This window comes from Tenrec ecaudatus, chromosome 3 (assembly GCF_050624435.1).
Source record: "Tenrec ecaudatus isolate mTenEca1 chromosome 3, mTenEca1.hap1, whole genome shotgun sequence".
NCBI classification, from domain to species: Eukaryota; Metazoa; Chordata; class Mammalia; order Afrosoricida; family Tenrecidae; genus Tenrec; species Tenrec ecaudatus.
In genome coordinates, this window is record NC_134532.1 from 170,976,385 (window position 1) to 170,988,866 (window position 12,482).

The 12,482-nt window shown below is 42.8% G+C and overlaps 1 protein-coding gene across 1 annotated transcript in view; it reads left to right on the top strand.

Annotated features, from left to right (window-relative positions):
• Positions 1-12,482, top strand: part of SCFD2 (sec1 family domain containing 2) — a 466,192-nt gene that overhangs the window by 199,584 nt on the left and 254,126 nt on the right. The gene's annotated exons all lie outside the window — the stretch shown is intronic.

The window sequence follows — 12,482 nt, forward strand, 5'->3', positions numbered from 1 at the left end:
TGTGCCTGTGTTAAGCCAGGGTCCAAAGTTTCCAAGAAAAAGTCATAAATCACATAAGGGGAATGGATGGAATAATGCTTCACTCACATGGAGAAGAAACAGGAAGGTCAGCTGCATAGAAGCTAGTGGGTAACTTCTTGTAGTCAAGGAAGGGCAGCTGTTAGGCATTAGGCGTGTACCCCTCTTATGCCACGAGTGAAGCACTCCACTCCCTCTCCTCTGCAAGAGGTATACAAGGTGAGTCAGTTAGGGGCTATGTGGTGCCCATGCTTGGCGAGCAGGTGTGGTGTACCCACAACAGGGAACAGCCTTCCTTGATAGGGAGAAGAAACCAGAACATAGAAGAACTCACAGTGCCTAGTCTCCACTATCAGAGAATGCTCTGGGCCAGCGTTTCTGATGAGATGCTGAGGCTCGGAGGCACTCGGGCCATGACACACCATGTCCCAATAATCTATTTTTGAAAGGACTGGATATCTAGATCAGCAGAACCTGTTTGGCCTTTCATATGAATCAAATATGCATAAATTTTTTTTAAATACCCACATAGTGCTTACTATGTGCCTGGCATAACTTTATGTGGGTTAAAATTGTATATACTTAGTTCTCATGAGAATGGTATGGGATGCATGCAATATTTGTCCCACACTTTGCATGTGAGCAATCAAGGGGCAAAAAGCTTATGTCACTTGCCCACTTTGCATGAGTAGTAAGTGTCAGAGCCATGATTCTGCCCTCTAAGGAAATCTGCTTTCAGATTAAGTTCTTAACATTACACTAAATGGCCTCTAATTCATTTATTTGAACTCTAACAATAATCAAGAAGAAGAAGAAGAAAATGAGGAGGAGGAAAAATAATTGTTATTCATTATTGAATACTTTATATATATTTCTTTTCTATCAATCACTTTATATACATTATCTCAGCCCTACATGCAATAAAGGAATTGGGGAAAACAAAACTCCAGGAATTAATGGAAGACCAAAATGATGTTACAACGAATGGGTGAAATGTTAGAAGCACCCACTTGTCTATGCCAAGAAATTGTAAATAAATTTCCTGGTAAACCACCTGGGAAAGATTCATATTTTGTGTCCATCCCAAAGAAAGATGATCCAACAGGATGCAGACATTATCAATCAGTATCATTAATATCAAGGACAAGTAAAACCTTCCTGGAGATTACTTAAAAATAGTTGGATCAACAGGAAACTGCCAGAAATTCAAGCCACATTCAGAACCTGAATGAGGGATATCATTGATAATATCAGATGGATCTTCACCAGAAGCAGAGAATACCAGAAAGATGTTTACCGATGTCTTTTTGGCTATAAAAGGCAGTCAACTGTGTGAATTATAACAAATTGTGAATAGCATTGTGGAGAATGAAGATTCTAAAATACCTACTTATGCTTATGCATAACACACATAGATGAAGAGGCACTAGTTTGAACCGAGGAAGGGGTTAATGTGTGGTTTACAATCAGATAAAGTGTGTCTTGGGGTTGTACTCTTTCCCCGTACTTACTCAATTTGTTCGTGAGCAATAATCTGAGAAGCTGGACTATATGAAAATTAACAACCTGCAACTCTGCAATGTGCAGATGACACGACCTTGATTGCTCAACGTGAGGAGGACTTGTTATCAGGTGGGTCCTGGGAAAGCAGAGGGTCAATGAAAATGAAGACGCTCAAGGAGTTGGACTGACACATGGCTTCCCCATTAGGCTCAAGCACAGCAGTGATTGTGAGGGCAGCCCAGGAGTGGGCAGTGTTTGGTTCCCTTGTGCATAGGCATCTGTCACTGTAGGTCAGAGCTGACGCTGGCACCTAACAACAGCACTGTGCATTATCATGTTTAATTAGCTTGTTCATGCATCCCCCCCTTTTTGAGAATTATATCAGATGTTGTGCTAGATGCTCAAACCAAAAACCAAGCCAAACCCATTGCTTTCTAGTCCATGCTGACTCACAGCATGGACTAGCATGGACTACCCTGCAGGACAGGGTAGAACTGCCCCCACGAGTTTTCACAACTGTAACTCTTTAGGGGAGTACAAAGTTTCCTCTTTTCTCCTCAGCGTGGCTGGTGGTTTCAAACTACTGGAACCACCAATGTGTAACCATTGCAGCTCACTAGGTCACCAGGGCTCCAGGACTTCAAAGCTGTTCTGATGAACATGACATTCCTGCAAGGGAAGTGTCTTTACCAGTAATGAACAAAGATCCACCCATTATTATTAACGAAAGAAGCACACGTTTTTGTGTTTGTTTCATTTTTACCTACCCCCTATTTCTGTATCAGGATCCTATCTACGGTAGGCTTGGCCCTCACGTGTCCTTCTATTCCCCTTAGGGGTGCCTGCTCTTGACGACGGACTTGAGGAAGGGATTTGCGAGGATGCCACTTGGAATTTCTCTGATTTTTCTTCCTGCTTAGATTGGGATTATGGGTGTTAGGCAGGAAAGTCATAGAGGTAAAGTGCCTTAAAAAAATCATGTCCTATGAAGTAGTGAAGTGTGGTGTTTCTTAAGCATCATTATGCTTAGGCACAACACGCACATGAATTATGTGGAGTTCTTCTGCACTAAAGATTGGTCGCTTCTCCCTCAGTCATGTAGTCAGTTACTTAGATCAGTGTCGATCATGGGGTATTTGTTTTATACCTGGGTTTGCACACTAATATTACTTTGTTTTGTTACTTTAATCATTCCAGCTTTTGCCACTGGGAGTTCACTTGGCCCATGTGTTCCTTTGGCATGCCCCTTTACAGCGGCTTTATTATTGTTCTTGTAATAGTTCTAGCATATCTTAGAAGCCCCGGTGGAGCCGTTGGCAGATAACCCCAGGGTCTAAAGTCAGACAATCAGCCACTTCACAAGATCAAGATGAGGCTTGTTAACAGCTAGAGAGAAGGACATGTTGGCAGCCACAGAAGGCAGCTTTACCCTGTCCTGCAGGGTCACTGAGACAGAATGGATTTCATGGTTGTGTGTTGAGTTTTACTTTCTAGCACTACAAAATGTTCTATTAATATATTTCCTGCCCCGGGATGTATCTATCTATTAGGAAAAAAGATATGTATATGTACATGTGTGTGTGCACATGCAGACATCTCAAACTCCCAATAGGACAGGGTAGAACTGCCTTTGTGGGTTTTGGAGAATAGTTATTTATGGGAGTAGAAAGTCTTATCTTTCTCTTGAGAAGCAGCTGGTAGTTTTGAACTACTAACCTTGTGATTAGCAGCCCAACTCATAAGCACACCAGCACCAGAGCTCCTACCACATACATATGTATCGCTGTCTATGGAATAATCATATAACTTGTTGTGAGGCACCAGAGAGTCAGTTCAAACTCATAGCGACCCTGTGTACAGCAAGCACCTCCTCACGAGTATTGAAGCCCCTTGTCGCAGCCACTCTGTCAATCCATCTCATTGAGGTCTCTCCTCTTCTTTGCTGCCTGTCCACTTTACCAAGCATGATGTCCTTCTGCAGGGACTGGTCTCTGCTGATAACATATCCAAAATGCCATGAAATCTGCCCTTCCTTGCTTCTAAAGAGCACTCTGGCACTATCTCTGACAATGTTCTGCTTTTCTTCGTGAGGCTTTAGAATCTGTCAGTGTTTCAGTGCTATCCATGAGGGTTTCAGCAGCTACTTCCTCCGAAGGGGACAGGCTAGTCCTTCTTTGTCATCTGTTCCTAGTCTGGAAACTCTGCGGAACCCTGCTCACTGTGGGTGATCCTTGCTGGCATTTGAAATACCAGTGACATAGCGTCCAGCATCACAGCAACACACAAGCCACTACAGAACAACAAACTGACAGTCAGATGATGGATTTATCTATTTGGACAATGAAAAACCCCTCAAATTCACTGCCATCAAGTTGGTTCCTTCTCATAGGACCTATAGAGAGTAGACAGACTCCCCTTTTGGGTTTCTGAGACTATAACTCTTTTTCCCCCCAAATCATTTTATTAGGGACTTGTACAACTCTTATCACAGTCCATCCATCCATCCATCCATCATTTGTACATTTGTTGCCCTCCTCATTCTAAAAACACTTGCTTTCCACTTGATCCCTTGGAATCAGCTCCTCATTTTCCCCTCATCGCTCCTCTCTCCCCCATGAACCCTTGATAATTTATAAATTATTATTATTTTGTCATATCTTACACTGTCTGATGTCTCCCTTCACGCACTTTTCTGTTGTCTGCCCCTCAGGGAGGAGGTCATATGTAGACCCTTGTAATCGGTTCCCCCTTTCCACTCCACCCTCCCAGTATCGCCACTCTCACCACTGGTCCTGAAGGGACAATCTGTCCTGGATTCCCTGTGTTTCCAGTTCTTATCTGCACCAGTGTCCATCTTCTGGTCTATCCAGGTTTGTAAGGTAGAATTGGGATCATGATAATCATGGGGGGAGGAAGCATTTAAGAACTAGAGGAAGGTTCTGTGTTTCATTGATGCTACACTGCACCTGAGTAACTCGTCCCCTCCCCGCTACCCCTCTGTGAAGGGATGTCCAGTTGCCTACAGATGGGCCTTGGGTCCCCACCCCACACTCCCCCTCATTTACAAGGATATGATTTTTTGTTCTTTGGTGCTTAATACCCGATCCCTTCAACACCTCCTGGTCACACAGGCTGGTGTGCTTCTTCCTTGTGGGCTTTTTTGGTTCTGGGCTAGATGACCACTTGTCTGTCTTCAAGCCTTTAAGACCCCAGACGCTGTATCTCTTGATATCTAGGCACCATCAGCCTTCTTCACCACACTTGCTTATGCACACATTTGTCTTCAGTGTTTTTATGGGGAAGGTGAGCACACAATAAGGATTTTTTGTTCTTTGGTGTCTGCTACCTGATCCCTTCAACACCTGTGATCACACAGGCTGGTGTGCTTCTTCCATGTGGGCTTTGTTGCTTCTCAGCTAGATGACTGCTTGTTTACCTTTAAGCCTTTCAGATTAAGGTAGCAGATGGACATTGAGCCTCCACTCAAGTATTCCCTCAATACACGAACACTTTGCTCAATTAAACGAACATTCCATGATACCCACCTTCCCAACACGATCGCTGAAGACAAACGTGTGCATAAGCAAATGTCTTGATGAGAGCTGATGGTTCCCGGCTATCAAAAGATATAGCACCTGGGGTCTTAAAGTTTATAACTCTGTATAAGAATGAAAAATCTCCACTTTTTCCTAGGGACTGGCTAGTGGAGTTGAACTATTGACCTTGCAGTTAGCAGCCCAACTCATTGCCCACTGTGGCCCTAGGGTTTCTATTAGGAAACTACAGGAATATTTCTACCTTACTTATTTATTTCGACTATAATCATACCTGTCTTTCTAATCCAAACCCTCCTGGGTTCTTCCTTGCCGCTGCCCACTCCGATTTCGCATCTCACTTTGTACCCTGTGAGAGATCTAGTTTCCAATAATTTCGACACATCTACTTATTGCAGAATCCTACAGTATACAGTCACAAAAGCCAAAAGTAAATGAGGAAATGAAATAAGGGTCAGAATTATTGAAGTCAGACCACTATGAATCACAAGTCTACAAAAAATTGTTTGTTTGCTTATGGTTTTCTTTTCTTAGACTAAGGGTATTTATTCAAAGCACTGTGTTCTTTTTAAAAAAATCATTTTATTGGGGGCTCGTACAACTCTTATCACAATCCATGCATCCGTCAATTGTGTCAAGCACATTTGTACATTTGTTGCCATCATCATTTTCTAAACATTTTCTTTCTACTTGCGCCTTTGATATCAACTCCTCATTTTCCCCTCCCTACTTCCCTCCCTCATGAACCCTTGATAATTTATAAATTATTATTGTCATGTCTTACACTGACCAATGTCTTCCTTTACCCACTTTTCTGTTGTCCATCCCTCTGGGAGGGGTTATAGGTAGATCATTGGGTTCTGTTCTCATTATCTCCTTCCACCTTCCCCGTCCCTTCCTGGTATGGCTACTCTCAGTATTGGTCCTGAGATGTTTATCTGTCCTGGACTCCCAGCCCTGCCTTCTAAAGTTCCTTGGATTACCTCTTCCCCCTCCCACCCACCCATGTCTACTATGGTTGTTTCGCATTTGGAACACAGTAGGCGTTATTTATCTGTGTTTGCATTTCACAGTAGAGGTCAGCCCCATGTGTACTGATTTCATTGTGCTTTTATTTATTTTATTTTAGAGGTTATTTTATTGGGACTCTTACAGCTTTTATAACAATTGATGCATTGATTGTATCAAGCATGGTTGTTCATATGTTGCCATCGTTTTCTAAACATTTACTTTCTATTTGAGCTCTTGGTGTCATTGTGCTTTTAGGAAACGTGTGTTGCGTGACCATTCTCCTAGGTGTCAGAACTATAAACAGATGTCCTCAGCGTGCCACTCTGCTCTTCATCTCATCCAACTGAGTGTTCTCCCACTTCACCCGCTTCGCCCTTTTGCAGGCAACCGAGCTCTTTGGTTTCTAGTTGATTCTTCCTGTGTTTCCTTTTGCTCTGAATTGACTTGATGGCAGTAAGTTTGGGGTGCTAAGAACAAGGTCAACATTTTGACATTACTAGCCGCTCTGCAGGAGAAAGACGGGGCTTTTTGTTCCCCTAAAGAGTGACAGTCTTGGAAACTACAGGGAGAGTTCTACTCAGCTCTATAGAGTTTCTGTGAGCTAGCATTGACTCAGTGGAGTGAGCTTGGCTTGAGTTTCTGTTTTAAGGGAGAGGGAGTTTACAGAAATAAATGAGGATTAGTACGGTTCACTTGCCCTTCTTTCTTAGACCAAAGGTTTCAGATGATGAAGGATTTCAAAAAGTACAGGCTTGTTTGTTTTACTCCCCATAATAGTACCACATATTCTATGCTTGGAAATTCAGGTCTGTTGTTCTTGTGAGGTGCCATCAAGTCGGCTCTGATCCATAGCAACCCTGTGCACAGCAGAATGAAACACTGCATGGCCCTGTGCCTGATCCATTGATGTAGCCACTGTGTCACCCCATCTCATTGAGGGCCTTCCTCTTTGTCACTACCCTTCCACTTTACCAGACATGATGTCCTTCTTCAGGGACTGGTCTCTCCTAAAAATATGTCCAAAGTAAAGGAGGCCTCATGGTGCAGTGGTTACGAATTGGGCTGCTGACCACAAGGTTGGCAGTTTGAAACCACTAGTTGCTCTGAGGGACAAAGAGGAGACTCTGCGCCCATAAAGAGTTATAGTCTTAAAATATGTCCAAAGTATGTAAGATGAAGTCCTTCCCCCCTTATCTCCAACAAGTATGTAGTTTCTGGTATTTGTAATTATAAATAGTGACGCCATGAATCAGTGGCCTGTGTCCGTATGTGTTTTCTCAATGTGGGAGGAATGCAATTAGGATGGGTTCCTAGTTGGGCCTTTGGAGTCATGGGGTTGCCAGGCCAAAAGGTAAATGCCTATGTTTTTGTTAGATACTGTGACATTGTCCTCCGTAGGTCTGTACTCTGTTGCCGTGCTATCAGCTGTGTATGTGAGGGCCTGCTTTATTGCAGCCTCACCAGCAGATTATGTTGCCAAACCTTTGAAGTTTTGCCAGTCTGATGGGCAACGTGGTATTTCAATATGCACTTTTCTTTTAAGCTAACTTGAACATTTTTTTCACATTTTAATGTCATTTTATAACTTTTTTATGAATTACCTATTCATGCCTTTTGCTCATTTTCTACAGTAATTTATTAAAAAATGCCCATCAGCTTTTAAATGTTCTTTAAAATTAAGGACATTGGGGCTTTGTGATAGATTAGCAAGTCTTTTCTTCTAATTTGTCATATGCCTCAGGACTTTGCTTCTGGTGGTTTTGCTGGGAAATTTCTTTAGATGAATCTATCAAGCTTTTTTTTGGCTGACGCTGGATTTTGAGGTAAAGTGAGAAAGCCCTTTCTTCCTTCATGTTATGAAGGAATTAGAGCAGAATTCATGAATTAAAAAAATTAAACTGTATATTTGTGTCAGGCCGGGTTGTCTGGAGAAATAAAACCAGTGACACTCATGCATATATAAGAAAGAATTTCATAAGAAGGAGTAAATTTATATCAAAACAGCATCTCCGCCCAGTCCAACTCAGTCCACGGCCCTCTCCAGACTCACAGAGCTGCAGAACAATGACACAGAAAGGTCAAGTGGGAAGCAGGGAGATCATAGGCCGGGAGGTTCAGAGTCTCGTGGATGGTGGGAACAGAGCAGGGTCCCGATGGTTCTCAGGGTTGGGTGACCTCCATGGGGCTGCTCTTGGAGACCGACACAGGGTCCCAGCAAGCAGGAAGGAGAAGTTCCCAAAGTTTCTCTTATTAAAAGGGCACACTCCACAGAAGGATCGTCAACCTGTGAGCTGATTAACAGGTTGGACTCCACCCCTGCACAGGACCAAGTTGACCTAAAATCTGACTGCCACAATGTTATTTTTAAGTGATATATGATCCATTTGAACCATGTAATTAGGGGTGGCATGAGGAATAGCTTGAAATTTAGTTAGTTTTTTTTCCAAATGGCTCTTCAGTTGTCCCAATACCATCCATTTTCTACTAGGCTTTGTATCATATGCTAATTTCCATCTGTGGCCAGGTCTCTGTCCAGATTTTCTGTTTTGTTTCTTGGTCTGTCTGTCTGTCCTTCTCTCTAGGGCCACACCATGTTAGTTAGAGAGACTTTGTTTCAATAATGGCTCTGACTGCTCTCTACCTCACAGCTCTTTCTTTTCATTGTTTTGATGTGATTGTCTTCATTGTTTAATGAAGATTATTTCCAGGAAAGACTGCTTGTTGGGATTTCACACAATTTACCAATTAAATGAAGACTCAGCACCTTTTGATGATGTTGCGCTATCCTAACCAAGAACTGAACCAAAGCCAAACTCACTGCCTTTCCAAGGCTGAAACTATTTATAGGAGTATAAAAATCTCATCTTTCTCCCTTAGAGTAGGTGGTGGTTTGGAACTGCTGACCTTGCAGATCACAGCCCAACTGGTAACCACTACACCACTCAGGAACCTTACCAAGACCGAGGGACGTGTTTCTTTTGCTTCAGTCTGCATTTGTGCTTTAGAGTTGTTGATAAAAACTTTAGACTTGGAGAGTGGAGGGTGAGTGGGTTGGAAAGGGGGAACTGATTACAAGGATCCACATGTGACCTCTTCCCTGGGAGAGGGACAGCAGAGAAGGGGGGAAGGGAGACTCCGGATAGGGCAAGATATGACAAAACAACGATGTATAAATTACCAAGGGCATATGAGGGAGGGGGGAATGGGGAGGGAGGAGGGGGAAAAAAAGAGGACCTGATGCAAGGGGCTTAAGTGGAGAGCAAATGCCTTGAGAATGATTGGGGCAGGGAATGTATGGATGTGCTTTATACAATTGATGTATGTATATGTATGGATTGTGGTAAGAGTTGTATGAGTCCCCAATAAAATGTAAAAGAAGAAAAGAGAAAAAAATGATTAGGGCAAAGACTGTACAGATGTGCTTTATACAATTGATGTATGTATATATATGAACTGTGAAAAGAATTGTATGAGCCCCAATAAATTGTTAAAATTATAAAAAAAAAAAAAAAGAACAAAAAAAAAAAAAGGAAACTATTTGAAAATCCAACAGGATGGTAGTGCTAAGTTTTGCTAATTAACTAAAGGTTACCATGGCCTTACATGATAAAAAAAAAAAAAAAAAAAAACTTTAGACTTTTCTTCTTTTGAAGTTTAACTCTGTTACATCTTACTGTTACTGTCAATAACATTTTCTCTATTATTACATTGTCTACTTTCAACTAATACTTGAAAATGTTCTGTTTAAAAGCTACCATGTGGTTCTTTTCATTTTAACCAGTTATCCCTGCATAGCCAGACACTGTGTTATACACCAAGGATATTTCCCCCATGAGTAACTTCCTCTAGGTCAGTAGATTAGTTTAAAGCTTCCCACATGCACTGTGCACTTGAGTCCACAGGAAGCCCCTCACTATCCCGGATTGGATAGGCCAGCTTATTTCAGAAGGAGCCTTTCTTTTCTAGGGTCACTCTTTGGATTAGTGGAGCAGGAATGTTATCTTAGGGGTCAGAGAAAAGAGCAGACCCGTCTCTCCATGAGTTCGTCCCCATGTGATGTTTGCCCCTGACTGTCTGCAGCGCAGGAGTGACTCCGGCAGCCCCACGAAGCCACTGATCCCAAATTTCTGCAAGCCGGTCTTTTTCATAGCACATAGAGGCGGAGCAAGCTAAGTATTTCCATCTCGCCAGCATTGGGAAGTCTCTTCCCTGCCATGGGCACAGAGGGGCTTCCGTATCAACTTTGTCTGACGTTTCTCCGTCTCCATCAAGGCATTTGAAGCGGTGCCAGAGGATAGCTGGATTTCCTATACCAAATCTCTCAGCTGTGGGCTGCCTGGATTCACTCAGAAGCACCGTTTGAGGGTGGTGGTCATTATTGATACTGAAGGTGTGAGCCTTTGCAGAACCATAAAGTTTTATGAAAACTGACCATCTAATTTTTTAACAAATCACTATCAACATTGTTATAGCTTATTCCACTACTGAGAAAATAAAGCAGGCTTGTAGAGCACAGAATAGTTTTTAGTAAAACCAGAAAGTTGGCTTCTGTGGTCTTTGAGGCTTGCTGGGTTGGGGCTGAGGTCATGTGTTATTCCTTGTGTGTCTGTCCCCGCATGCCCCTGCGCTCATCCCTTATCCAGCCTCCTCCCCACGGCATGCTTTGTCGGAACTGCTACAAAAGCATTGCTCTAGTAATGAGCGTTTGTATTGGACTCCTAATATGTTCTCAATGCATGATTTTGTCCAGGTGATTAAATTTGCTATCTAGAACAGCTAGAAAATGGTTACTATGGTTAATTAGATAACCATATTAAGAAACCATTTCTCTCTCCACACATGCACACGCACACACTTTTAATTATTTATAGTCAGCAAGTACATTGAAAAATAGAATTGAAAGTATTAGAATTTTCTCAGAAATTTTGGAAGCTCCCTCATGTAATGTACTCAGTCTCTCAGGGTTGCCAGGGTGCTTCTGACTTTTATAATCTCAGGGTCATTGTCATGAATATCATCTATTGGGAACAGTAATCTCCAAAGCCACTATCGTACATGCTTTACAAATACACATTTACTTATTTTTGCAGGAGCCCCATTAAGTGGCCACTTGCTATGCTACACAGATGAGGAAACTGAGGCAAGGTAAATAACCTGCCCAAGAACACCAGGGTAGAAAGTGGTGGAGGAAATGGCATGGCGGCCATGTCTGACCGCCTTTGACTTTGAAAAGAGGAAGGGCGAGAATCACCAGTCCAAAGCTGATTCCTGTGAGGCAGACATTAGACACGCATCCACTCTCCAATCTTCTTTACCCTAGTCTGACACCACCCATCCATTCCATGACTTTCTAGTTCTCTGGTGGGTTCAATAATCCATTGCAATGACCACACAGAGCTCACAGACAATACTTACGAATATAGTGTTATTAGGGAAGTTCGGGTTACAAGTTAGGACCAGAAATGCTAAGGAAACAGTTCTTTTATCTTAGTGCCTCTTCTCAGCTATGCCGGCAAGCATATCTCTACCTGGTTGTTGGCTTCTGCCACATGGTCCTTTAGCCTCTGCACTACTCAAGCAAGCATTACAAAACTCCTTCAGCATTCATAAATGCCCAAAGGGCACCCTAATTTGCAAACCAATCTGCCTGAAGGCATTCGATTTACTCATTCCATCCATGGCTGCTACACTGTGTGCTGCTCTGTTTGCTGTTCTGTGGCACCGTCTCTGCCACCTCTCCACCCAGGGATCTCAGACATACTCTATGCTTGGCCTTTCTTTCTTGGTGACCATGGGTTTTTTTTCCCTGCTTCTGAGATGGCTTGCTTTATACTCAGCATAATGGCAAAACTGACCCTTCCCTTATATTAGCCTCATCTCCTATTTGTATTTGGTGGGATTTTGAAAGGCTGTGGATAGAAGCATCAAGTGAAGTACAGTTTCACAGTGTTGGAAATGTAATTCTTGGGCCCTCACCTGAAATCTTCAAGAGACAGAATGAGCAGGGAATAGCAGATCATGCAAGGCTCATAGTCCGTTTAAAGGATTTTGCTTTGAACTCGGAGATAAATGGTGAGCCACTTTAGAGTTTAAGCATGGTTAGACCGTGTGAGGAGGAAGACGACTGGAATGATTGTGACTCTCCCTGTGCCTCACCTGTGTGTGGCAAATGGTTCTTTTGTCAAAGGAATGAGTGAATGGATGGAAGAATAAATGAGGGGCTAAAGTACGAACCACAGAACCCCGGTGGCGTAGTGGTTACCTATTGGGCTGTGACCCATATAGTCACTAGTTCGAAACTACAAGCAGCTCCATGGGAGAAAGACTGAGCTTTCTACTCCTGTAAGCAGTTGCAGCCTCAGAAACCCACAGGGGGTTGCTATGAGTCAGCATTGA